The following is a 26,859-nucleotide window of genomic DNA, read 5'->3' as shown; positions in this document are numbered from 1 at the left end:
CTCATACTGCCACTATATGTTCTCCTCATGCTGATGCCAGCTCAAGGCTGTCTCATACTGCCACCATATGTTCTCCTCATGCGTCTGCCACCTCCAGATTGTTTCATTCTGCAACTATATGGCCGCCAACTCCAGACTGTGCCATTCAGCCACTATATGGTTTCCTCATGATTCTGTTACCTCCAGGCTGTGTCTTTCAACCACTATATTGTCTCCTCATGCTGCTGCCACCTCCACTCTGTGTCATTCAGCCACTATATGGTCTCCTCATACTTCCGCCACCTCCAGGCTGTGTCATTCAACCACTATATGGTCTCTTCATGCTGCCACCACCTCCACGCTGTGTCATTCAGCCTCTATATGGTCTCCTCATGCTGCCGCCACCTCCATGCTGTGTCTTTCAGGCACTATATGGTCTCCTTATGCTGCCATCACCTCCATGCTGTGTCATTCAGCCACTATGTGGTCTCCTTATGCTGATGCTACCTCCAGGCTCTGTCATTGTGCCGCTCTGCGAAAGTGTTTCTAATAGCGATGCCTCTGATCTGCATGTCATATTGAATAACAGTATTATTTCACTAACCCAGCACACATCCTATGCGTGTTACAGAAAGGCAAAGTGTTCTACATCCCTATTGAGGATCTCTGTAGGCCAGAAATAGCCATTTTTTATACAGATTCGCCTCAAGGGCCTAAGTACTTAAAGGGGTATTCTGGGCAAAAACATCGAAAGGATAGGGGATAAGATGTCTGATCACTGGGGCCCGCCGCTGGGACCCCCCATGATCTCCCTGCAGCGGCCCGCATTCTATGCGTAGCTGCATCTGAAGTTTCGGAATCCTACGGGCTTCCGAGGCGGGGACGGGACGTCATGCCATGCCCCCTCCATTCATGTCTATGGGAGGGTGCATTGTGGCCATTATGCCCCCTCCCATAGAAATGAATGGAGGGGGCATGGCATGACATCACGTCCCCGTCTCGGAAGCCCGGAGGTGTCCGACACTTCAGACGTAGCTACGCATAGAACGCGGGCTGCTGCAGCAGCGGCCCCCCCCCCCCCCCCCCCCCGCGATCAGACATCTTATCCCCTATCCTTTCGATAGGGGACAAGATGTTTTTGCCCGGAATACCCCTTTAAGGGCCTAGTTACTGTGAAAGAGGGAGAAAAAACAGGGAGACCAGAGGGGGCGCCTCGTGTGATACCGCATGGATGATGGAAGTGAGGGATGGAGACGTAGCGGGGCCTATAGGACCCCAAGGTAGTGGCTGCTTACCTTGCAGCAAGTCAAAACTTGCATATCAACCCGCGAATGGGGTTAGAGAAGAGAGCGGGAACCGCTGCCAAGCCTCAGGTTGCAGGAAAGGTATAACCTTTTCCTGGAAGAAGACCAATAGTGGAGAAGAAAAACAACCTTCTGATGGTCCTGCTGGTTCCAATGATGGAAGTAAAAAACTGTAGCCAGAGACATAGGTAGTACAAAACACTGGACAGTTTATTTGAAAGAACATAAAAAAAATAAAACAGAAGGATTATGCGTTTCGTCAGATCAATATGCCAGTGCTTACAAACATGCAGGTTTATATACAGAGGAAAAAGAATTTCTTCTATATAATACTCATCAACCCCTTAAGGACCCAGGGTGTATGGATACGCCCTGGGTTTTTGATCGTTAAGGACCCAGGGCGTATCTATACACCCATGGGAATTCCGGTTCCCGCCACGGGAACCTGATGGGATAAGAGTGAGGTGGCAGGGGTGCCACCCATCATATCCCTGCTATTGGTCGTCAAGAAGCGGGGACCAATAGCAGATCGGGGGTGGGGGGTTAACTTTCGGTTTCCCCGTTCTGCCCCCCCACAATAGGCGGGGCAGAACGGGGAAACTGACGACTACTGGCGGCGGTGATCGGCAGCAGAAGAGGACGGCGATGCGGCTCCCTGGATTCTACGGAAGACGGTGAGTTGCCTAGCAACATCTAGAGGGCTACAGTCTGAGACCACTATACAGTGGTCTCTAAACTGTAGCCCTCCAGATGTTGCAAAGCTACAACCCCCAGCATGCCCAGACAGCTGTTTGGGCATGCTGGGATTTGTAGTTTTGCAACAGCTGGAGGGCTACAGTTTGGAGATCACGTTGCAGCTCAAACTCCTAGTGGGAAACTCACCGTAAACAGCCGCCAGTGCGAATGTACCCTAAAAACACTACACTACGCTAACACATAATAAAGGGTAAAACACTACATATACACCCCCTTACACTGTCCCCCCAATAAAAATGAAAAACGTATCGTACGGCAGTGTTTCCAAAACGGAGCCTCCAGCTGTTGCAAAACAACAACTCCCAGCATTTCCGGACAGCCACTGACTGTCCAGGCATGCTGGGAGTTTAGCAACAGCTGGAGGAGCCTTGTTTGGGAATCACTGGCGTAGAATACCCCAATGTCCCCCCCCTATGCAATCCCTAACATAGTCCTCAAATGCACATGGCACTCTTTCACTTCGGAGCCCTGTCGTATTTCAAGGAAACAGTTTAGGGCCACATATGGGGTATTTCCGTACTCGGGAGAAATTGCACTATAGATTTTGGGGGGCTTTTTCTCCTTTTACCCCTTATGAAAAGGAAAAGTTGGGGGCTACACCAGCCTGTTATTGTAAAAAAATAAAAATGTTTACACTAACATGCTGGTGTTGCCCCAGCGGTAAAAGGAAACAAAGACCCCCAAAATTTATAACACAATTTCTCCTGAGCACGGAAATACCCTATATGTGGGCGTAAAATGCTCTGCGGGCGCATAACAAGGCTCAGGAGTGAGAGCGCACTATGTATATTTGAGGCCTAAATTGGTGATCTGCACAGGGGTGGCTGATTTTACAGCAGTTCTGATATAAACGCAAAAAAATAAATACCCACATGTGACCCCATTTTGGAAACTACACCCCTCACCGAATGTAACAAGGGGCATAGTGAGCCTTAACACCCCACAGGTGTTTGAAGAATTTTCATAAAATTTGGATGGGAAAATGAAAAAAAAAAATTTTTTTCACTTAAATGCTGATGTTACCCTAAATTTTTCATTTTCACAAGGGAAAATAGGAAAAAAAAAAATTTTGTAACCCCATTTCTTCTGAGTATATACATACCCCATATGTAGATGTAAAGTGTTCTGCGGGTGCACTACAATGCTCAGAAGAGAAGGAGCGCCATTGGGCTTTTGAACAGAAATTTTGTCCGGAATTGAAGGCCACATGTGTTTACAAAGCCCCCATAGTGGAAGAACAATAGACCCCCCATATGTGACCCAATTTTGAAAACTACACCCCTCATGTAATATAATAAGAGGTACAGTAAGCATTTAAACCCCACAGGTGTCTGACAGATTTTTGGAACAGTGGTCTGTGAAAATGAATTTTTTTTCATTTGCACAGCCTACTGTTAAAAAGATGTCAAACGCCAGTGGGTTGTTGATGCTCACTGTACCCCTTATTACATGGCTACTGACTTCCATTCCAAACAAAATCTCTCTCCAAAAGCTCAATGGCGCTACTCCTCTTCTGAGCATTGTAGTGCACCAGCAAAGCACTTGATGTCCACACATGAGGTATTTCCATATGGGGTTACAAATTTTGGGGGTCATTTTCTCCTATGGGGGTCATTTTCTCCTATTACCCCTTGTAAAAATGTAAAATTTTGGGAAAAACCAGCATTTTAGTGAAATTTTTTTTCATGTACACATCAGACTTTAACAAAAAATGGTTAAACACCTGTGAGGTGTTAAGGCTCACTGTACCCCTTGTTACGTTCCTTAATGGGTGTAGTTTCCAAAATAGTGTGCCATGTGTTTTTTTGCTGTTCTGGCACCATAGGGGCTTCCTAAATTCAACATGCCCCCCCAAAAACCATTTCAGCAAAATATGCTTTCCAAAAGCCAAATGTGACTCCTTCCCTTCTGAGCATTGTAGTTCACCCACAGAGCATTTTACGTCCTAACATGGGGTATTTCCATACTCAAAGGAGATGGGGTTACACATTTTGGGGGGCATTTTCTCCCATTACCCTTTGTAAAAATTGTAAATTTTGGGGGGAAAAACGGCACTTTAGAGAAAAAAAACTTTTTTTTAAATTTACACATCTGACTTTAACGAAAAGTCGTCAAACACCTGTGGGGTGGACTCCTTGTTACGTGCCTTGAGGGATGTAGTTTCCAAAATGGTATGCCATGTGTTTTTTTTTTGCTGTTCTGGCACATAGGGGCTTCCTAAATGCGACATGCCCCCCAAAAACCATTTCAGCAAAATTCACTCTCCAAAATCCCATTGTTGCTCCTTCCCTTGTGAGCCCTCTACTGCGCCCGCCGAACACTTGACATACACATATCATTTTCTTACTCGAGAGAAATTGTGTTAAAAATTTTGGGGGGCTTTTTCTCCTATTACCTCTTGTAAAAATTCAAAAACTGGGTCTACAAGAACATGCAAGTAAAAAATGAAGATTTTGATTTTTCTCCTTCACATTGCTGCTATTCCTGTGAAATACCTAAAGGGTTAACACACTAACTGAATGTCATTTTGAATTCTTTGGGGGGGGGCAGTTTCTATAATGGGGTCATTTGTGGGGTATTTCTAATATGAAGGCCCTTCAAATTCACTTCAAAAATGAACTGGTCCCTGAAAAATTAAGATTTTGAAAATTTTGTGAAAAATTGGAAAATTGCTGCTGAACTTTGAAGCCCTCTGAAGTCTTCCAAAAGTAAAAACATGTCAACTTTATGATGGAAACATAAAGTAGACATATTGTATATGTAAATCAATATATAATTTATTTGGAATGTCTATTTTCCATACAAGCAGAGAGCTTCAAAGTTTTTCATTTTCCCATCCAACTTTAATGAACATTTTTCAAACACCTGTGGAGTGTTAAGTCTCATTATACCCCTTGTTACATTCCGTGAGGGGCGTAGTTTCCTAAATGTGGTCACATGTCGGTATTAATTTTTTTGCGTTTATGTCAGAACCACTGTAAAATCAGCCACCCCTGTGCAAATCACCAATTTAGGCTTCAAATGTTCATAGTGCGCTCTCACTCCTGAGCCTTGTTGTGCGCCCGCAGAGCTTTTTACGCCCACATATGGGGTATTTCTGTACATATTGCGTTACAAATTTTGGGGGCCTTTTTTTCCTTTTACTTCTTGTGAAAATAAAAAGTAAAGGGCAACACCAGCATGTTAGTTTAAACTTTTTTTTTTTTTACACTAACAGGCTGGTGTAGACCACAACGAGTAAGGAAATACCCCATATGTGGCCCTAAACTGTTTCCTTGAAATACGACAGGGCTCCAAAGTGAGAGAGCGCCATGCGCATTTGAGGACTAAATTAGGGATTGCATAGGGGTGGACATAGGGGTATTCTACGCCAGTGATTCCCAAACAAGGTGCCTCCAGCTGTTGCTAAACTCCCAGCATGCCTGGACAGTCAATGGCTGTCCAGAAATGCTGGGAGTTGTTGTTTTGCAACAGCTGGCGGCTCCGTTTTGGAAACACTGCATTTCAATACGTTTTTCATTTTTATTGGGGAGATAGTGTAAGGGGGTGTATATGTAGTATTTTAGCCTTTATTATTTGTTAGTGTAGTGTAGTGTAGTGTTTTTAGAGCACATTCGCACTGTCGGAGGTTTAAAGTGAGTTCCTCGCTAGGAGTTTGCGATGCGGCGAAAAATTTGCCGCAGCCCAAACTTGGAGCAGGCAACTTACTGTAAACCCGCCAGTGTGAATGTACCCTTAACATTCACACTGGCGGGTTTACAGTAAGTTGCCTGCAGCTGTTTCAAATCTACAACTCCCAACATGTACTGACAGACTTTGCATGCTGGGAGTTGTACTTTTGCAACAGCTGGAGACACACTGGTTGGAAAACCTTCAGTTAGGTTCTGTTCTCTAACTCAGTATTTTCCAACCAGTGTGCCTCCAGCTGTTGCAAAACTACAACTCCCAGCATGTACTGATCGCCGAAGGGCATGCTGGGAGATGTAGTTATGCAACAGCTGGAAGTGCGCAACTACAACTCTCAGCATGTCGAGACAGCTGTTTGGGCATGCTGGGATTTGTAGTTTTGCAACATCTGGAGAGCTACAGTATAGAGACCACAGCAAACTGTGGCCCTCCAGATGTTGCAAAACTACAAATCCCAGCATGCCCAGACAGCAAACAGTTGTGTGGGCATGCTAGGAGTTGTAGTTTTGCAAGATCTGGAGGGCTATAGTTTAGAGACTACTGTATAGTGGTTTCAAACTGTAGCCCTCCAGCTGTTGCAAAACTACAAATCCCAGCATGTCCAAATAGCTGTCTGGGCATGCTGGGAGTTGTAGTTTTGCAACATCTGGAGTGCAACAGTATAGGGAACACTGTATAGTGGTCTCAAACTGTAGCCCTCCAGATGTTGCTAGGCAACTAACCGGCTTCCGTAGGATCCAGGGAGCCAGCTGCATGACATCGCTGCCCACCGATCTCTGACACCGATCGTAGCCCGCAGCCTCGCCCGCAGGGTAAGTGGACTCCGGCGCCGGTCCCCGTTAGTTTCCCCATTCAGCCCCGCCTTTTGTGGGTGGGCAGAAAGGGGAAAATGAAACTTAAACCCCCTGCCCCCGATCTGCTATTGGTCGTCGCGTCTATACGACCAATAGCAGAGATAGGAGGGGTGGCACCCCTTGCCACCTCACTCCTATCCCTTCAGGGGGATCGTGGGTGTCTTGGACAACCGCGATCCCCCTTATATTCCTGGTCATCACAGACCCGTAATGATCCGGAATCGCGCAAATCACAAGTGTGAATTCACTTGCGATTTGCGCCGATATGGGGGGGTCTGATGACCCCCCCTGGGCATTTGTGCGGGGTGAATGCTGATCGATATCAGCAGTCACCCCGGTCCGGTCCCCGCCCGGCATGCAGCAGCAGGGACCGAAATTCCCACGGACGTACGCGTACGTCCTTGGTCCTTAACTACCAGAGTGCTTAGACGTGCGCGTACGTCCATGGTCCTTAACCTGTTAGGGACCCATGATGTACGTGTACGTCATGAGTCCGCTCCCGATCTATAATGTGGAGCAACGGCGTGGCCCCGAGTCATAGTGGGTCGGGCCCGGCCTCTAACAACGGCCTGGACCCGTGGCTAATAGCGTGCGGCATTGATCGCGCTATTAGCCATTGATCGTGGCATTGATCGCGCGCTATTAACCCTTTAGACGCGGCGTTCAAAGTTGAACGCCGCATCTAAAGTGAAAGTGAAAGCTTGCCGGTTAGCTCAGGGAGCTGTTCGGGATAGCCGCAGTGAAATTGCGGCATCCCGAACAGCTTACAAGACAGCTGGAGGATCCCTACCTGCCTCCTCGCTGTCCAATCGCCGAATGACTGCTCAGTGCCTGAGATCCAGGCATGAGTAGTCAAGCGGCAGAATCATCAATCAGTGGTTTCTTATGAGAAATCAGTGATCAATGTAAACGATCAGTGTGTGCAGTGTTATAGGTCCCTATGGGAGCTATAACACTGCAAAAAAAAAAAAGTTTGAAAAAAAAAGCGAATAAAGATCATTTAACACCTCTCCTGTTAAAAGTTTGAATCACCCCCTTTTCCCATAAAAAAAACCAGTGTAAATAAAAATAAACATATAATGTATCGCCGCGTGCGTAAATGTCCGAATTATAAAAATATATAGTTAATTAAAGCGCACGGTCAATGGCGTACACGCAAAAAAATTCCAAAGTCCAAAATAGTGCATTTTTGGTCACTTTTTATATAATGAAAAAATGAATAAAAAGCGAACAATAAGTCCTATCAATGCAAAAATGGTACCGCTAAAAACTTCAGATCACGGCGCAAAAAATGAGCCCTCATACTGCCCCATATGCAGAAAAATAAAAAAGTTATAAGGGTCAGAAGATGGCAATTTTAAACATATTAATTTTCCTGTATGTAGTTATGATTTTTTCTAGAAGTACAACAAAATCAAACCTATATAAGTAGGGTATAATTTTAATTGTATGGACCTACAGAATAAAGATAAGGTTTAATTTTCACCGAAAAATTTACTACGTAGAAACGGAAGCCCCCAAATTTACAAAACGTCGTCTTTTTTAAATTTTGTCTCACATTGAAATTTTTTTCCATTTTGCCGTAGATTTTTGGGTAAAATGACTGATGTAATTACAAAGTAGAATTGGTGGCGCAAAAAATAAGCCACATATGGATTTTTTGGTGAAAAATTTAAAGAGTTATGATTTTTTAAAGGTAAAGAGGGAAAAACGAAAATGCAAAAACGGAAAAACCCCGGGTCCTTAAGGGGTTAAGAGAAAGAATTCAAATCCTTCCATTCAATTAAAAAAAAAATGTATTCAACATCTTCCAGAATAAACGGGAGAGAAAAATTAAGACTCTGGATTGTTTGTATAAAGTGCGAACGGTGTGACATTAAGCAAAAGGCTAATGTTACATCAACTTTGTGACTTGTTTTGTTCTACCCTTTACCTCTTCCCATAAATTGTACAGTGAAATAAACTGTTTTGAAACCTTGTCCAAAGTAGCAGGACTTTATGTGCCAAGGAAACCAAGGTGACATACTCATCCTCCTAGAACATTCTGACTTCTCTGAATTCTTGGTAATGAGTCTTTAAGTCATTGAAGCATTGTTAAGTTTACATTTCTACAGGACCAGATTATAACATGTGTGGCTTAGACTAAACTGGCCAAGGAAAATAAGCACATGTGCTAAACCGAGAAATTTCGAAGGGGAAAATACTCAACAAAACTATGTCCTTTTGGCAGATATTAGGCCAATATATGTTGTGATACAAAAAAAATGTTAACTACAATATAGTTTTCATAATAGTCATTGGTTGGAGTAATGTCTCTGGCAGCTTCCATAAGAATGAATCAAGCAGCACTGTGCATATGTGGCCCTGGCTCTGTTGTGATGGGAGACTCAGCTCTCTGTTCTTGAGAAAGTGGGGGTCCCAGTGGTCAGATCTTCTATGATCAGACAGTTATCCTCTATCCTGGGGGGTAGGAGAGGACTTTTAATGTTGGGACAACCCCTTTGGGTTGTATATACAGGACACTAATAGGGGGGGTGAACAACAATCATCCCATCAGGGGCCTTATGAAAGTCTACAAGTGCCGCCTGGCAATAGCTGCAGGGCCAGCATTTTTTCTTCAAAAATCTAAAAAAAATTTTAACCAATGTATATTACAACTATACATATAATGGCATCATCTACATCATATAAAAATTTTTTGTTAATGACAGGTACACAATTTTTTTAAATAATACATACATTCCTCTTACAAAATACATTTTTATACAAAACATATGAGAATAAAAAAACATAGCCGACCCTTGTGTGCGCTACCGACATACTTAGTGCAGGATCGTCGAACAGTTTTCCAACGTCTGGGGACATGTCTTGTGAATGACCCGGGTTGGATGAGGAATCTTGTTTATACACTCCATCTGATAATGCACATGGTTGATTATTGCAATTGCAACGGTGGTTTATGCACTGCTTATTTTAATCTGTAACGGACCCTCTATGAGACAGATTTAATATACTTTAGGATTTGATTACTCAGCCCCAATATCTGAGGATACTCCCCTGATGACATTGCAATTACATGCAATAGAAACACGTTGGGAGAACCTATACCGATGTTACTACTTTTGGGGATCTGTGATGTGCACAAATGACATAATGCCCTCAGGATCACAAAATGTTTAATAGATGTGTTTTAGCAGCTTACATGAGGTTTGTTTTCTATAGACCATTATCTCGGCACATAGTGAAAACACAAATTTTTCTTTTTGTGTTTTAAGAGGAATATTAAAAGTTACGTTTTAAAGCACCTTCTTTACACTGGTGTGGTCAGCTGGTGTTGGATATATAATAAAAAAAACTACACATATTTGATATCACCATATTTGTAATGCCCTGAACTATAAAAGTATATTAATATTTGTCACGGTTAATGAATGAAAAATAGCGATCAAAAAGTCTGATGTACCCAATAAGTTAATTTAAGTTGGAATATCCCTTTAATTTCACCCCAAAAATATTTGCAATGTATTGCATGGTAAAATGAAGGGTGCCATTAAAAAGTCTTACTTATCCTGCCAAAAAAATAAGTCCTCATTCAGCTGTGTTGACTAAAATATAGAAATGGAAATAAAAGCAGGAAATCTCCCCCAATATCCCAACAAAATAATATATATACACTATATATAAGTACCTTGGGAGTTAAAACATATTACCCCGTTTAGCAGGCAGTGCTATACTGTTTACCCACCTCAAATTAACCTCTTGGGGACGAAGCCCATTTTGACCCTTCAAATCTGACCTCTGTCACTATATGCATTAATAACTCTGGGATGCTTTTACTTATGAATTTGATTCTGAGAAAGTTTTTTCACAACACTTTACTTTATGTTAGTAGTAACGTTTTTTTCAATACTTGCATAATTTCTTGGTGAAAAATGCAAAAATTTCATGAACATTTGTCAAATATTGAATTTTTCTAGCTTTGAAACCCTCTCCTTGTAAGGAAAATGGTAGTACCAAAGAAGTTATATATTATTTCACATATACAATATGTCTACTTTATGTTGGCATCATAAAGGTTGACATGTTTTGACATTTTTGAAGACATTAGAGGGCTTCAAAGTTTAGCAGCAACTTTCCAATTTTTCTGGAAAATTTCAAAATCAGAATTTTTAAGGGATGAGTTCAGTTTTTAAATGAATTTGAGGGTCTTTATGTTAGAAATCCCCCATAATTAACCCCATTATGAAAAATACACCCCTCAAAGTATTTAACATGACATTCAGAAAGTTTGTTAACCTTTTAGGTGTTTCACAGAAATAGCAGCAAAATGGAGGAGAAAATTCTAAATCTCAATTTTTTACACTAACATGTTATTGCAGACCCATTTTGAAATTTTTTTTTTACAAGCGGTAAAAAGTGAAAAAGCCCCCTAAAATTTGTAAACCAATTCATCTTAAGTGAGGAAATACCTCAAATGTGGATGTAAAGTGCTTTGTGGGTGCACTATAGGGCCCAGAAGGGAAGTAGCGACAATGGGCTTTTGGAGAGCGAATTTTGCTAAAATGGTTTTTGGGGGCATGTTGCATTTAGGAAGCCCCCAGGGTGCCAGAACAGCATAAGAAAAAAATCACATAGCACACTATTTGTGAAACTACACCCCTCAAGGAACGTAACAGGGGGTAAAGTGAGCCTTAACACCACGCAGGTGTTTGATGAACTTTTATTAAAATTAGATTTTTTTCACAAAAATGCTAGCGTTACCCCTTAATTTTCATTTTCACAAGGGGTAATAGGAGAAAAATCCCCACAAAATTTGTAACACCATTTCTTCTGAGTAAGGAAATACCCCATATATGGATGTAAAGTGCTCTGCGGGCGCACTACAGGGATCATAAGAGAAGGAGCTACATTGAGCTTTTGGAGAGAGAATTTGCTTGGAATAGAAGTCGGGGGCCATGTGTGTTTACAAAGCCCCTATGGTGCCTGAACAGTGGACCCCCCAACATGTCAACCCATTTCAGAAACCACACTCCTCACAGAATGTTATAAAGAGGTGCAGTGCTCATTTACACCCCACTGGCATTTGACAGATCTTTGGAACAGCGGGCTGTGCAAATGAAAAATTTAATTGTTCATTTTTACGAATGACTGTTCAAAATAATCTGTCAGACACCTGTGGGGAGTAAATGCTCACTGCACCCTTTATTACATTCTGTGAGGGGTCCACTGTTCTGGCAGTATGGGAGCTTTGTATACGCACATGGCCTTCACTGTGTAGTGTGTAGTGGTCTCCAAACTGTGGCCCTCCAAATGTTGCAAAACTACAACACCCAGCATGCCGAGACTGTCCAGGCATGTTGGAAGTTGTAGTTCAATTTACAGTAAGCCTTTGGAGGGTGGAACCCCTCTCTAGGGAAAAAAAAACCCTGTTTCTAGGGACTCACTTAAAATTCAGTTTTTATTGGTATGCGTTAAAATGGAGACAATACATAAAGAGTTAAAACTATCAGTGAACTCTCTGTCCTTGGCTGGCCAGTCATCAAGCTTCTTTCCCACTTGGGGTATCACATAAGATATATTCTCAGTGGATCATGCACATTCTATTGGAGGTCTCTCACACCTTCCCTCCTATTTTTGTATATGATGCCCTCTCACTGCATCATCTGTATTAAAGTGGTACTCTGGTGGAAACCGTTTTTTTTTTTTTAACTGTTTTCCAAAAGTTAAACAAATTTGTAAATTACTTCTATTCTTCCTGATCGTCTGGGCTTGCTGGGAATTGTAGTTTTGCAACATTTGGAGTGCCACAGTTTGGAGATCACTGTATAGTGGTCTCCAAACTGTGGCCCTCCAGATATTGCAAAAGTACAACTCTCAACATGCCTAGACTGTCCAGGCATGCTGGGAGTTGTAGTTCGACAACTTCTGCCCTTCAGATGTTGCCGCACTACTACTCCCAGCTTGCCTGAACTGTCTGGCATGCTGAGAGTTGTAGTTTTGCAACATCTGGGTGGGGCACAGTTTCCAGACCACTATATAGTGGTCTCCAAACTGTGGACCTCCAGATGTTAGAAAACCACAACTCTCAGCATTCCCAGACAACCAACGGCTGCCTGAGCATGCTGGGAGTTGTTGTTTTGTAACATCTGGAGGGCGACAGTTTGCTCCCACACTGCTGATCGCTGCCTGTTGCCTGACCTGCTTGCCGCTGCTGATTGCCCGCTCCACCTATCACTGTTGCCGCTGCACCTACACTGGTTTCCCCTGCTCTGCCCAGACTACCATGGGTGGGCAGAGCAGGGGAACTAATCTTTGAATCCCCCCACTTGCTATTGGTCGGTCGCTTGCGACTGACCAATAGCAGGGGATAGGAGAAGGTGGCACCCCTGCCACCTCACTCCCATCCTTCAGGGTGATCGGGGCTGTCTCTGACAGTCCTGATCATGCTTATTTTCCGGGTGATCAGGTCACCAGAGACCCGATCAGCCTGAAAAAAACGCAATTCTCTGGTCAGAATTGACCGGCGAATCACAGCGATCGCCATTATGGGGGGATCTCGGGACCCCCCTAGGCATTGCCATGGGATGCTGAACCATTTCAGTAGTCATCCCGTTCTGATCACCGCCCAGCAAGCGGCAGTGATCAGAAATACGGAGGGCAAACAGGTACGCCCTCCGTCCTTAAGTACCGGGACGTGAAGGATTACATATATGCCCTCTATCCCCAAAGGGTTAAGACCTATGGGAGTCACATAAGTAGAAATTCAGATTCCAAAAACAACGCAATATTGTCACCGTCTGAATGTTCAAAGCCACAGGGAGTAATCCAAATACCCTAAGGCAAATACTTTTAATAAGGGTTAATAATGATGTTCACTTATGTCTAATTATATTTGGAGAAACTTAATTAAGTGAAAACAATCAGTTCCCGGACAACAAATGACACATACCGGAATATGGCAAAGTGTTATACAATGCTAGTAAGAAGCTAAAGAATATATATCTTTAAGGGTATTTATCATTAAAGCTAGAGAATTGATAACCAGGGTCAATCCACAGCAAAGGCTCCCTTCTAGCACTGGTTGCCAATCACATGGGTCAGGAGGATTTGGTACTTGTTTACCTAATTTCCTTTCCAGGATTTTCAGGCTAATTCCTCTTACCTTTGGTTGTATAACCGGTGGAGAAGAAATTGTTGCAAAGGTACTCACCATCCATTAAAAAAGGATATGCCAAAACTTTATTAGTCGTTGACTAATCAGGAGAACAAACTGTGGTGTCCCGGCACCGTATTTCATACAGTGCCTTAGTTATTAGTGCCCAAAGATAGAGTCCCTAGGACTGTCGGGGTTCGCTTCCCTAATTAACCCCTAGTCACCCCTTAGTAATTTCATATTTATAAATATTATCTATATAAATATATGTATATGGTATTACTCACTGGTTTTAGTATCGCAGGACCTGCGGGTCATGTGGCACGGTTCACAGAACTCTATGGTTTGCTAAAGGACCTTTGGTGGTTCTAGTCAGGTGATCACCCACAATCCATTTTAACGGTGAGTGACAGCTGATATGGACCAATCCAAAACGGCCAGCCCCTGCCCATATAAGGGAGCAGCGACATTTTGTCGCTCTCTTGGGTTGCTGACTCTGGACGAGGTAGGACCTCCGCAGCTTTCAAGACAATTACTAGGCCAAAGCCTTGCGGCCTAGGCCTGTGCTAGAGATGGATAATTCTTGCAATTCCCCACTATCTCCGCAAGACCTCTGGACCTAATCCAACCCCTAAATCCAGCGGATCTATGCAAATACAATCCTCCTAATCTTAAGAGAACTTTCCGGTCCTAAGCAACTGTCAGTCACTGCTGTGCTGTCAATATAGACTCTGTTATCTGGACTGTTACCGATACTGCATGTACAGAAAATCTTCAGTAAAGTTCCTGCAAGTTTTAAGTTCAGCACTGCTGTGGACAATCCGTTTATTTTACACTCACCTATCGCTCTTGGGAAGGGTGGCGATAGGCCCAGCATTACTACAGAGTTTTAACCCTCACCCTGGCGTCACGAGTGACAAGGGTTAAATTAACCCCTCATATACTTCAGCAATACCCCAACTACCCTACACCCCCACCAGGCTACCACAAAGCTTTATTGGATGGTTCCATAGTTTTCAAATGGGGCAGTCTAGTGAACTGAATAGAAATTGCTGGGAGCTGAGGAGTAAAGTGAGCTATTGCAGTCGTTCTATGATTGATAGGGATCTCAGCATTGATACCTCACGGATCAAAACTTTTGAAATGTCTATTTGACCTGTCAGATGTTTTTTTAATTGACAAAGAAGCTTTGAAGGGGTTATCCGCCATAAGGTGATTTAAGCACGTACCTGCTAGATAGTCATGGACATGCTTAGGAAGGATCTGTGCTTGTCTTGTGGCTAAATAACTGTGTTGTGAGATTACCATAACTTGGTGGCTATTTCCTGTTTGAGTTTCCTTGTAGAAGTCCCAAAGTTCCTTGTTTCTTAGTGTACGCTAACTTTCCTTCCTCCCACGCATCAGCCACCCACCCATTGAAACACAAAAGAGCTGCATCCATTCAAAAGACCAGTGTTTTCTAACAGGAATGCCTACAGATTTTGCAAAAATACAATTAGTTGCAGAATGATCTCTCTCCCATACAGTGGTCACTCCACCTGTTGAAGCAGGACAAGCTCTCTGTCATCACTTGACTAGTGATGTAATGTCGCGGCCGCATTGCAACCTGGGAAAACCTGAGACAATAGTAATCTTGTATGTTGTTTAAAATAAACTTTGGGCAAAAATCACAGACGAATTATGAGACCACCATCACACACAAGTACAGACACTATATTATGAACTACGGTAACTTTTGCAGCCCCTGTAGCACAGTCAAATAAAAATTAAAAATAAATCCCGGAAAACCCCTTTAACCACTTAAGGACCAGGCCATTTTATACCTTAAGGACCGGAGCGTTTTTTGCTATTCTGACCACTGTCACTTTAAACATTAATAACTCTGGAATGCTTTTAGTTATCATTATGATTCCGAGATTGTTTTTTTGTGACATATTCTACTTTAATATAGTGGTAAAATTTTATGGTAACTTGCATCCTTTCTTGGTGAAAAATCCCAAAATTTGACGAAAAAATTGAAAATTTAGCATTTTTCTAACTTTGAAGCTCTCTGCTTGTAAGGAAAATGGATATTCAAAATAAAAAAAATTTTATTCACATATACTATATGTCTACTTTATGATTGCATCATAAAATTGACGAGTTTTTACTTTTGGAAGACACCAGAGGGCTTCAAAGTTCAGCAGCAATTTTCCAAATTTTCACAAAATTTTCAAACTCAATATTTTTCAGGGACCAGTTCAGGTTTGAAGTGGATTTGAAGGGTCTTCATATTAGAAATACACCATAAATGACCCCATTATAAAAACTAAACCCCCCAAAGTATTCAAAATGACATTCAGTAAGTGTGTTAACCCTTTAGGTGTTTCACAGGAATAGCAGCAAAGTGAAGGAGAAAATTCAAAATCTTCATTTTTTACACTCACATGTTCTTGTAGACCCAATTTTTTTATGTTTGCAAGGGGTAAAAGGAGAAAATTTTTACTTATGTTTGTAGCCCAATTTCTCTCGAGTAAGCACATACCTCATATGTCTATGTTAATTGTTCGGCGGGCGCAGTAGAGGGCTCAGAAGCGAAGGAGCGACAAGGGGATTTTGGAGAGTATATTTTTCTGAAATGGTTTTATGGGGGGCATGTTGCATTTAGGAAGCCCCTATGGTGCCAGAACAGCTAAAACCGCCCACATGCCATACCATTTTGGAAACTAGACCCCTTGAGGAACGTAACAAGGAATTAAGTGAGCCTTAATACCCCACAGGGGTTTCACAACTTTTGCAAATGTAAAAAAAAATAAAAAAAAATATCTAAAATGCTTGGTTTCCCAAAAATTTGACATTTTTACAAAGGGTTAAATCCGAAAATACCCCCCAAAATTTGAAGCCCAATTTCTCCCGATTCAGAAAACACCCCATATGGGGGTGAAAAGTGCTCTGCTGGCGCACTACAGGTCCCAGAAGAGAAGGAGTCACATTTGGCTTTTTTGAAGCAAATTTTGCTCTGGGGGCATGCCTCATTTAGGAAGTCCCTATGGTGCCAGGACAGCAAAAAAAACACATGGCATACCATTTTGGAAACTAGACCCCTTGGGGAACGTAACAAGGGGTAAAGTGAACCTTAATACCCCACAGGGGTTTCACGACTTTGGCATATGCAAAAAAAAAAAAAAAAAATTTACCAAAAATGCTTGGTTTCCCAAAAATTTTACATTTTTACAAAGGGTTAAAGCAGAAAATACCCCCCAAAATTTGAAGCCCAATTTCTCCCGATTCAGAAAACACCCCATATGGGGGTGAAAAGTGCTCTGCTGGCGCACTACAGGTCCCAGAAGAGAAGGAGTCACATTTGGCTTTTTTGAAGCAAATTTTGCTCTGGGGGCATGCCTCTTTTAGGAAGCCCCTATGGTGCCAGGACAGCAAAAAAAAAACACATGGCATACCATTTTGGAAACTAGACCCCTTGGGGAACGTAACAAGGGGTAAAGTGAACCTTAATACCCTACAGGGGTTTCACGACTTTGGCATATGCAAAAAAAAATGAATACATTTTACCAAAAATGCTTGGTTTCCCAAAACTTTTACATTTTTACAAAGGGTTAAAGCAGAAAATACCCCCCAAAATTTGAAGCCCAACTTCTCCCGATTCAGAAAACACCCCATATTGGGGTGAAAAGTGTTCTGCTGGCGCACTACAGGTCCCAGAAGAGAAGGAGTCACATTTGGCTTTTTTGAAGCAAATTTTGCTCTGGGGGCATGCCGCATTTAGGAAGCCCCTATGGTGCCAGGACAGCAAATAAACCCCACATGGCATACCATTTTGGAAACTAGACCCCTTGGGGAATGTAACAAGGGGTAAAGTGAACCTTAATACCCTACAGGGGTTTCACGACTTTGGCATATGCAAAAAAAAAAAGAATTAATTTTACCTAAAATGCTTGGTTTCCCAAAAATTTTACATTTTTACAAAGGGTTAACGCAGAACATACCCCCCAAAATTTGAAGCCCAATTGCTCCCGATTCAGAAAACACCCCATATTGGGGTGAAAAGTGCTCTGCTGGCGCACTACAGGTCCCAGAAGAGAAGGAGTCACATTTGGCTTTTTTGAAGCAAATTTTGCTCTGGGGGCATGCCGCATTTAGGAAGCCCCTATGGTGCCAGGACAGCAAAAAAAAACACATGGCATACCATTTTGGAAACTAGACCCCTCGGGGAACGTAACAAGGGGTAAAGTGAACCTTAATACCCCACAGGGGTTTCACGACTTTGGCATATGCAAAAAAAAAAGAATGCATTTTACCAAAAATGCTTGGTTTCCCAAAAATTTTACATTTTTACAAAGGGTTAAAGCAGAAAATACCCCCCAAAATTTGAAGCCCAACTTCTCCCGATTCAGAAAACACCCCATATTGGGGTGAAAAGTGCTCTGCTGGCGCACTACAGGTCCCAGAAGAGAAGGAGTCACATTTGGCTTTTTTGAAGCAAATTTTGCTCTGGGGGCATGCCACATTTAGGAAGCCCCTATGGTGCCAGGACAGCAAAGAAACCCCACATGGCATACCATTTTGGAAACTAGACCCCTTGGGGAATGTAACAAGGGGTAAAGTGAACCTTAATACCCTACAGGGGTTTCACGACTTTGGCATATGCAAAAAAAAAAGAAAACATTTTACCTAAAATGCTTGGTTTCCCAAAAATTTTACATTTTTACAAAGGGTTAACGCAGAAAATACCCCCCAAAATTTGAAGCCCAATTGCTCCCGATTCAGAAAACACCCCATATTGGGGTGAAAAGTGCTCTGCTGGGGCACTACAGGTCCCAGAAGAGAAGGAGTCACATTTGGCTTTTTTGAAGCAAATTTTGCTCTGGGGGCATGCCGCATTTAGGAAGCCCCTATGGTGCCAGGACAGTAAAAAAAAAAAAAAACACATGGCATACCATTTTGGAAACTAGACCCCTCGGGTAACGTAACAAGGGGTAAAGTGAACCTTAATACCCCACAGGGGTTTCACGACTTTGGCATATGCAAAAAAAAAAGAATAAATTTTACCAAAAATGCTTGGTTTCCCAAAAATTTTACATTTTTACAAAGGGTTAAAGCAGAAAATACCCCCCAAAATTTGAAGCCCAATTTCTCCCGATTCAGAAAACACCCCATATTGGGGTGAAAAGTGCTCTGCTGGCGCACTACAGGTCCCAGAAGAGAAGGAGTCACATTTGGCTTTTTTGTAGCAAATTTTGCTCTGGGGGCATGCCGCATTTAGGAAGCCCCTATGGTGCCAGGACAGCAAAGAAACCCCACATGGCATACCATTTTGGAAACTAGACCCCTTGGGGAATGTAACAAGGGGTAAAATAAACCTTAATACCCTACAGGGGTTTCACGACTTTGGCATATGCAAAAAAAAAAAGAATTAATTTTACCTAAAATGCTTGGTTTCCCAAAAATTTTACATTTTTACAAAGGGTTAAAGCAGAAAATACCCCCCAAAATTTGAAGCCCAATTTCTCCCGATTCAGAAAACGCCCCATATGGGGGTGAAAAGTGCTCTGCTGGCGCACTACAGGTATCAGAAGAGGAGTTACAAATTTTGCTCTGGGGACATGCCGCATTTCGGAAGCCCCTATGGTGCCAGGACAGTAAAAAAAAAAAAAAACACATGGCATACCATTTTGGAAACTAGACCCCTCGGGGAACGTAACAAGGGGTAAAGTGAACCTTAATACCCCACAGGGGTTTCACGACTTTGGCATATGCAAAAAAAAAAGAATAAATTTTACCAAAAATGCTTGGTTTCCCAAAAATTTTACTTTTTTACAAAGGGTTAAAGCAGAAAATACCCCCCAAAATTTGAAGCCCAATTTCTCCCGATTCAGAAAATGCCCCATATGGGGGTGAAAAGTGCTCTGCTGGCGCAGTACAGGTCTCAGAAGAGGAGTTACAAATTTTGCTCTGGGGACATGCCGCATTTCGGAAGCCCCTATGGTGCCAGGACAGTAAAAAAAAAAAAAAACACATGGCATACATTTTGGAAACTAGACCCCTTGGGGAACGTAACAGTGTTACAGTGAGTACTTACACCTCACAGGTTTTTTGAAAAGTGGGCCATAAATTGAAAAATTAGATTTTTTTACAGTAAAATGCTGGGGTTACCCAATTATTAACATTTTCACAAGGGGTAATATGAGGAATTGGGTTACACATTTTGGAGGGCTTTTCCCCCTGACTATAAAAATACATCCACATATGGGGTAACGTGCTGGACGGGCGCACAACAAGGCTCAGAAGTCATAGAGGTCACTTTGTATTTGTGACCTTTGGCATATCAGTAGCTGACGGTTACATACATTCCGAGGAAAATACAAAAATGAAACACCCACATGTGGCACCATTACAGAAAGTACCCACCCTGAGGATTGGGTATAGGGGTAAAGAGGACATTTTTAATGCACAGGTGTTTCCTAAATTTATTTTCCAGGAATGGATGAAGGGTAGCTTTTGAAAATTGCAATTTTCAACCTATACTCTGCTTCATTTTTCTGGGAACAACTAACATGTGACTCCGAATTGTCGCCTGGAAATACGACAGAGCTCAGCGAGAACTCTTCGCATTTGAGGCGGATATTTGTTACGGACCTAACAGTTACATACATTCAGAGGAAAATACAAGAAAGGAACACCCACATGTGAGCCTATTACAAACAGTACACCCCCTAGGGAAGGTGTATAGGGTGAAGTGGAGATTTGGAACAGACGGGTGTTCCCTTAATTTATTTTCCAGGAATGAATGAAGTGTACTATGGGGGGGAAGAAAATTGCAATTTTAGAACTGATATGCCAATTATTTTCCCAGAATGATGACCCAGAGTACAGCCAAAAGTAAAAATGATGCCCGCCCCAAACCCTATACTCTGAATCATCATTCTGGGAAGGGGATGTGTGGGGCCGTCCCTATTCTGTTACCTCAAATGCGCAACCCGCTCAGGTGGAGAGAGAGAGCGTTGCGCATTTGAGGCAACTGCAAACCTCCAATGCTGTTGACTCTGTGTCCCATGACCCATTTTTGGGGGACAAAGATATTATGAGGGGCATTGGGAAAGAGGTTTTGGGTTAGATTTTTTGGGGGTAGGGTATTTTGGTATAAAATTTGGAAGATAATGTACCCTGGACTGGTACATTGGAGCCGAATTCTGGGGAATGAAATTTAGGGCAAAGGATGGAAAATTTAGTACTCCATGGAAGTGTGATACTCCCTGAAGCAGTCTATGCAGAGGCCCGGATGATCGGGGCAAGTGTCACACTGAGTGGTGGTGTCCCTCCGTCTCCCCTTCCTGTGACACACTCTGCATCTTTTCTGGGTTCGACCCGACCTTCCAGTGTTGGGGATCACACCTGGAAAGTGTTGGCCGGGGACGATCCGGGGACCTAAAGTTCCAGAGGTGCTCTGACCCGCTCTTTGGCGATCACCATAGATGAGGGCCTTTAGAAGTACCTCTTGGAACTCCAGGTATGTCCCTGTGTTGCCAGCGTTCTGGTACAGTATAAAAGAGTTGTACATGGCAACCTGTACCATGTAGACCGCAACCTTTTTATACCATACGCGAGTTTTCCGCATGGCATTATATGGCTTGAGGACTTGATCAGAAAGATCAACTCCCCCCATATACCGATTGTAGTCCAGAATACAATCGGGCTTGAGGACCGGTCCCGCGGTATCTCGCACAGGGACAGGGGTGCTGCCATTCCCATGAATTGTGGTGAGCATAAGGACATCCCTCTTGTCCTTATACCGGACCAACAACAGGTTCTCATGGGAAAAGGCACGGGACTCACCCCGGGGGATAGGAGCATGTAGGGAATGATGGGGCGGAATGCCTCTTTGATTCTTCCGGACTGTCCCACAAGCGACCGTGGATCTGGCGGCGAGGGATGAAAAGAGAGGGATACTAGTATAAAAGTTATCCACGTAAAGGTGGTAACCTTTATCTAGCAATGGGTGCAAAAGGCCCCAAACGATTTTCCCGCTAACACCCAGAGTGGGGGAACAATCTGGGGGTTCAATGCGGGAATCTCGTCCCTCATACACCATAAACTTGCAAGTGTACCCGGAGGTACTCTCGCAAAGTTTATACATCTTCACGCCATACCGCACTCACTTGGTCGGGATGTATTGCCGGAAGCTGAGTCTCCCCTTGAAGCTGATGAGCGACTCATCAATAGAGACCTCCCGCCCCGGGACATAGGCCTCCCAAAATCTGGCCCCGAAGTGATTGATAACCGGCCTGATTTTATACAGGCGGTCATACGCGGGATCAGTTCGGGGGGGACATGCCGCATTATCAGCATAATGCAAACATCTCCGAATGGCCTCGAACCGGGAACGTGTCATGGCCATACTGTAGAGGGGTGTCTGGTAAAAGACGTCCCCACTCCAATATTGCCTGACACAGGGTTTTTTAACTATACCCATATGCAGCGCAAGGCCCCAAAAGGTCCTCATTCCGGCTGCATCGACTGGAGTCCAGCCACCGGGTCTAGCTAAAAGTGAGCCTGGGTTAGCGGCGACGAACTGTTGGGCGTACAGATTCGTCTATGTAACCATCAAATTAACAAAGTCGTCACTGAAAAAATGACCGAAAAAGTCCTTTTCAGTGAACCCGGCGATGTTAATTTTGATTCCTGAGTCGCCAACAAACTCAGGAATCACGGGCTGGTGGTCCGCTGGCTCAGTCCAGTCAAGTTCTCCGGTACGAGGTACCAGTGACCTTGGCAGGGGGGCTTCACTAGTATGAGCGCCAGGGGGACTCATACTAGCATGGGGCACAGGCTCAAGGACAGAGGAGGTTTGTTGCACCGCATGGCGGCGAGTTCGCCGCCTTGGTGGCTCATCATCTGAACTAGATGATGAGGAGGACGATGAAATAAGGAAGGTGGGTGTCACGATTCGGCTTACAGGTTGTGGATCCACTGTGTCAGCGAGGGATTGGCGTGGACCGTGCTGGTGGACCGGTTCTAAGAGGCTACTGGTGTTCACCAGAGCCCGCCGCAAAGTGGGATGGTCTTGCTGCGGCAGTAGCAACCAGGTTGTATCCACTAGCAATGGCTCAACCTCGCTGACTGCTGAGAAGGCGTGGGACAGAAGGACTAGGCAGAGGCAAGGTCAGACGTAGCAGAAGGTCGGGGCAGGCGGCAAGGTTCGTAGTCAAGATGGATAGCAGGAGTTCAGGTAACACAGGCTTTGGACAACACTAAACGCTTTCACTGGCACAAGGCAACAAGATCCGGCAAGGGAGTGCAGGGGAAGTGATGTGATATAGCCAGGGAGCAGGTGGAAGCCAATTAAGCTAACTGGGCCAGGCACCAATCATTGGTGCACTGGCCCTTTAAGTCTCAGAGAGCTGGCGCGCGCGCGCGCCCTAGAGAGCGGAGCCGCGCACGCCAGCACATGACAGCCGGGGACCGGGACGGGTAAGTGACTTGGGATGCGATTTGCGAGCGGGCGCGTCCCGCTGTGCGAATCGCATCCCCGCCGGCAATGTCAGTGCAGCGCTCCTGGTCAGCGGGTCTGACCGGGGCGTTGCAGGGAGAGAGACGACGTGAGCGCTCCGGGGAGGAGCAGGGACCCGGAGCGCTCGGCGTAACAGTGGGGTCTTCATCGTCCTCTGAGATGCTTTCAGAGTCGGAGGCAATTAGGTCATATGCCTCCTCCGCCGAAAACACTCTGCGGGCCATTTCCCTACTCTAATGGGGATATGGGTATGTGTGTGTGTGGGGGGAAAACTTTATTGGTGTGTGTGCTGCGTGTGGTGTGGTGCGATACTACCTCCCTAACCCGCCCTAACCCGCCCTAGCCTAACCTAACTAAACTAACCCGCCTAACAGAAAAAAATATAAAATAAAAAGGGGACTTTTAAAAAAAAGGGGGACTTCTAGCGCAAAAAAAAACCCTGCACCAAAAAAATAAGCGTTTATCTAATCAGTGGTGTGCGCACTGATTAGCGCTTGTGGCGGCAGGGGGCGCAGAAGTCAGTGGGGGGTCCGGCCACTCAGCCCAGGACAGTGGCTGGTGGCTTGTTCACAGACCCCCACACAAAAAACCCGAAAAATTAAATAAAAAAACGCTTTACCCCGGAAAAAATGCACCCGCCTGAACCAAAAAAAAAAACGCTGATCAGTGATAAATCACCGACAGCGGTGGGACAGGCTGCACACACAGGTACAGTCCGTCCACACAGTACACGCCTGCTACTGGTGGCACGGACCGCCTATGGGTGCAAAAAAAAATCCGCGTTAACCGAAAAAGGTGCCTTTACCACAAAAAAAAAGCTGATCAGTGATAAATCACTGACAGCGGTGAGGCACGCCGCACACACAGGTACGGTCCGGCCACACAGTACACGCCTGCTACTGGTGGCACGGACCGCCTATGGGTGCAAAAACACGCTAGAAAACCCGAAAAAAAGCGCCGGCACCACAAAAAAAAACGCTGATCAGTACTACGGGACTGATCAGCGGCGGGTGGGCTTTAACAAACGGTGGCGGACCGCTCTTTTATAACTAAGAGGGTCCGCACACACGATTAGTGAAAAAAAAAAAAAAAAGATCTGCGCCCAAAAAAAAAGGCTGACGGCAGACCGCAGCGACCCAGCAGGGCCGGGGTCACGCAGCTAAAGGTGCTACGGACCCACGGACACCCACTGAGGTACGCCGAATAAAAAAAAAATTAAAAACTAGTTTTTTTTTTAACCCTAACCTGTCCCTACCTAATCTAAAGCTATACCTGGGATTTCTGTGCCAAGGGGCCACAGAAAGGGGGCAAGGGGCACTTTTTTTTTAACTAAGGGGATGGTGGGCAGCACGGGGCTCCGTCCTGCACACCAGATCTCTGTGAAATGGCGGGCAGAACGGCTCCTAGCCCACCAGATCCCCTCCCATTACTATGTGATTGGTGTGGCCACTTTGGCCACCCAATCACAACTGTACTGAGGGGGTGGCCACAATGCCAGCCCCCAGTACAGCATGGATGGTGATTAGTGGTGTATACTACACCACCAGTCACCATCTATATCCAGGTCACAGGGTCACACGTGACCCTGATGACCTGGAACCGCTGCAGAACGCCGGTTAGTAGTTACCGGCGTCCTGCAGCGATCGCCGGTATAGGAGGTCCTCCGGACCTCCTCCGGCACACTGCCGGGATGTCTGCTGATAGAAATCAGCAGACATCCGGCTCCGATCCCCGCCCGGCGAGCGGCGAGGAACGGAATTGCAGCGCATCGCTCGTCTGAATTGACGAGCGATGCACCGCGATCGCCGACATGGGGGGTCATCATGACCCCCTTGGGCGATATGCCCCGATGCCTGCTGATCGATTTCAGCAGGCATCGGGCGCCGGCTCCGCTCCAGATGGTTGCGGGGGGCCGGCAAAACACATGACGTTCTCATACGTCATGTGTCCTTAAGGACTCGGACATGGAGACGTATGAGAACGTCATGTGTCCTTAAGGGGTTAAGCTTATAGGTCAGTAGTTCCCAGGATCACAGTTTGACCCCTTTTTTTTTATATTGGCACCACATTTGCTATGCCTTAGTTCCAAGGAACAGACCCTGTCACTATAGAATCCTTGAAAATTAGAAATCAGGGGTCTGTTTATCACATTACCGTACTTATCCCCTTAGAATACAGGGATGAATGTCGTCTGGGCTGTGCTAGATTTCTTCAAGGATGAGATAGGTGACATTTAATGGAAAGTATGTCTTATTTCTTTGCAATTCACCAGAAATGTAATTTTCTCTGTGAGGTTTCCTCCTTATCAATCCTTAGATTGCTGCCTTCTGATGGACCAACTCTTCCAGTATTAACCTTTACTGCCTCTCTGTTTTAGTAGCTTAATACTTTCTTTTGTTTCTGTTTTTCTTTTGTAATTTATCCACATGGGTTATTTTCCTGCTTATAACTCTTTTAGGGCTCGTTCACAATGCAGATTCGTCGATGATGGACCCCTAAAGTTTGTCTCCAGTTGTGCCTACTCTGAGCAGCAATCCGCCGCTACGAGCAGACATACTGCAGCGATGTGTGAGTCACCGCGCACATGCGCGGTGTACTCGCACACATCGGGGCTGCTCCCCCTGCTCCCTAAACTAGGCCAAGAGCAGCCGCGACGTGTGCGAGTATGCTGCGCATGCCCGCGGCGACTCACACTTCGCAGTGTGTTTGCTCATAGTGGCGGACTGTAGGTGTCCATCATCAGCGGATCTGCTGCGTAAAATACGCTGCGGATCCGCCTGCGTGAACGAGCCCTTAGGCTATGTTCACATGGCGGAATTTGTGCGGAATGTCCGCACGGAATATTCTGCATGAAAATTCTGCTGCAGCTGAGCCCCACTGTTCAGGTAGAATTTCCATGCCAGATGTTTCTGCAGTGGAATCTGATTCCAGCATCCACAGAAAAAAAAAACATGTCTATTTTTTGTGTGGACTCCACAAGGAAGTGTATTGCACATTTCTGAGCAGTACTAGCGCCCGCCTTATTGGGCAAATGTGTAGAATGTCCACACATGTTTTCCGTGTAAACATTCTACACAAATTTTGGCGGGTGAACCTGGCCTAAGGTATGTGGTTCTCACAGTGACAATTTAAGTTGCTTTTAAAAATATCCCATTTAGTTTTCAAACTCCTATTTTTGAGTATAGTATTCCAGTCTACAGGGTGGGCCATTTATATGGATACACCTTAATAAAATGGGAATGGTTGGTGATATTAACTTCCTGTTTGTGGCACATTAGTATATATGGGGGGGGGGGGAAACTTTTCAAGATGGGTGGTGACGATGGCGGACATTTTGAAGTCGGCCATTTTGAATCCAACTTTAGTTTTTTCAATAGGAAGAGGGTCATGTGACACATCAAACTTATTGGGAATTTCACAAGAAAACAATGATGTGTTTGATTTTAACCTAACTTTATTATTTTATGAGTTATTTACAAGTTTCTAACCACTTATAAAATGTGTTCAATGTGCTGCCCATTGTGTTGGATTGTCAATGCAACCCTCTTCTCCCACTCTTCACACACTGATAGCAACACCGCAGGAGAAATGCTAGCACAGGCATCCAGTATCTATGGGAGG

General features: G+C 44.4%; 1 protein-coding gene across 3 annotated transcripts in view; it reads right to left on the bottom strand.

Moving 5' to 3' along the window:
• The window catches only part of LOC130281672 (alpha-2-macroglobulin-like protein 1), a 152,088-nt gene that overhangs the window by 123,159 nt on the left and 2,070 nt on the right, over nt 1–26,859 (bottom strand). The gene's annotated exons all lie outside the window — the stretch shown is intronic.

This window comes from Hyla sarda, chromosome 7 (genome assembly GCF_029499605.1).
Source record: "Hyla sarda isolate aHylSar1 chromosome 7, aHylSar1.hap1, whole genome shotgun sequence".
Lineage (NCBI taxonomy): Eukaryota > Metazoa > Chordata > Amphibia > Anura > Hylidae > Hyla > Hyla sarda.
Note: the sequence above shows the minus strand (reverse complement) of the source record. Positions and strands in the feature narration are given on the sequence as shown.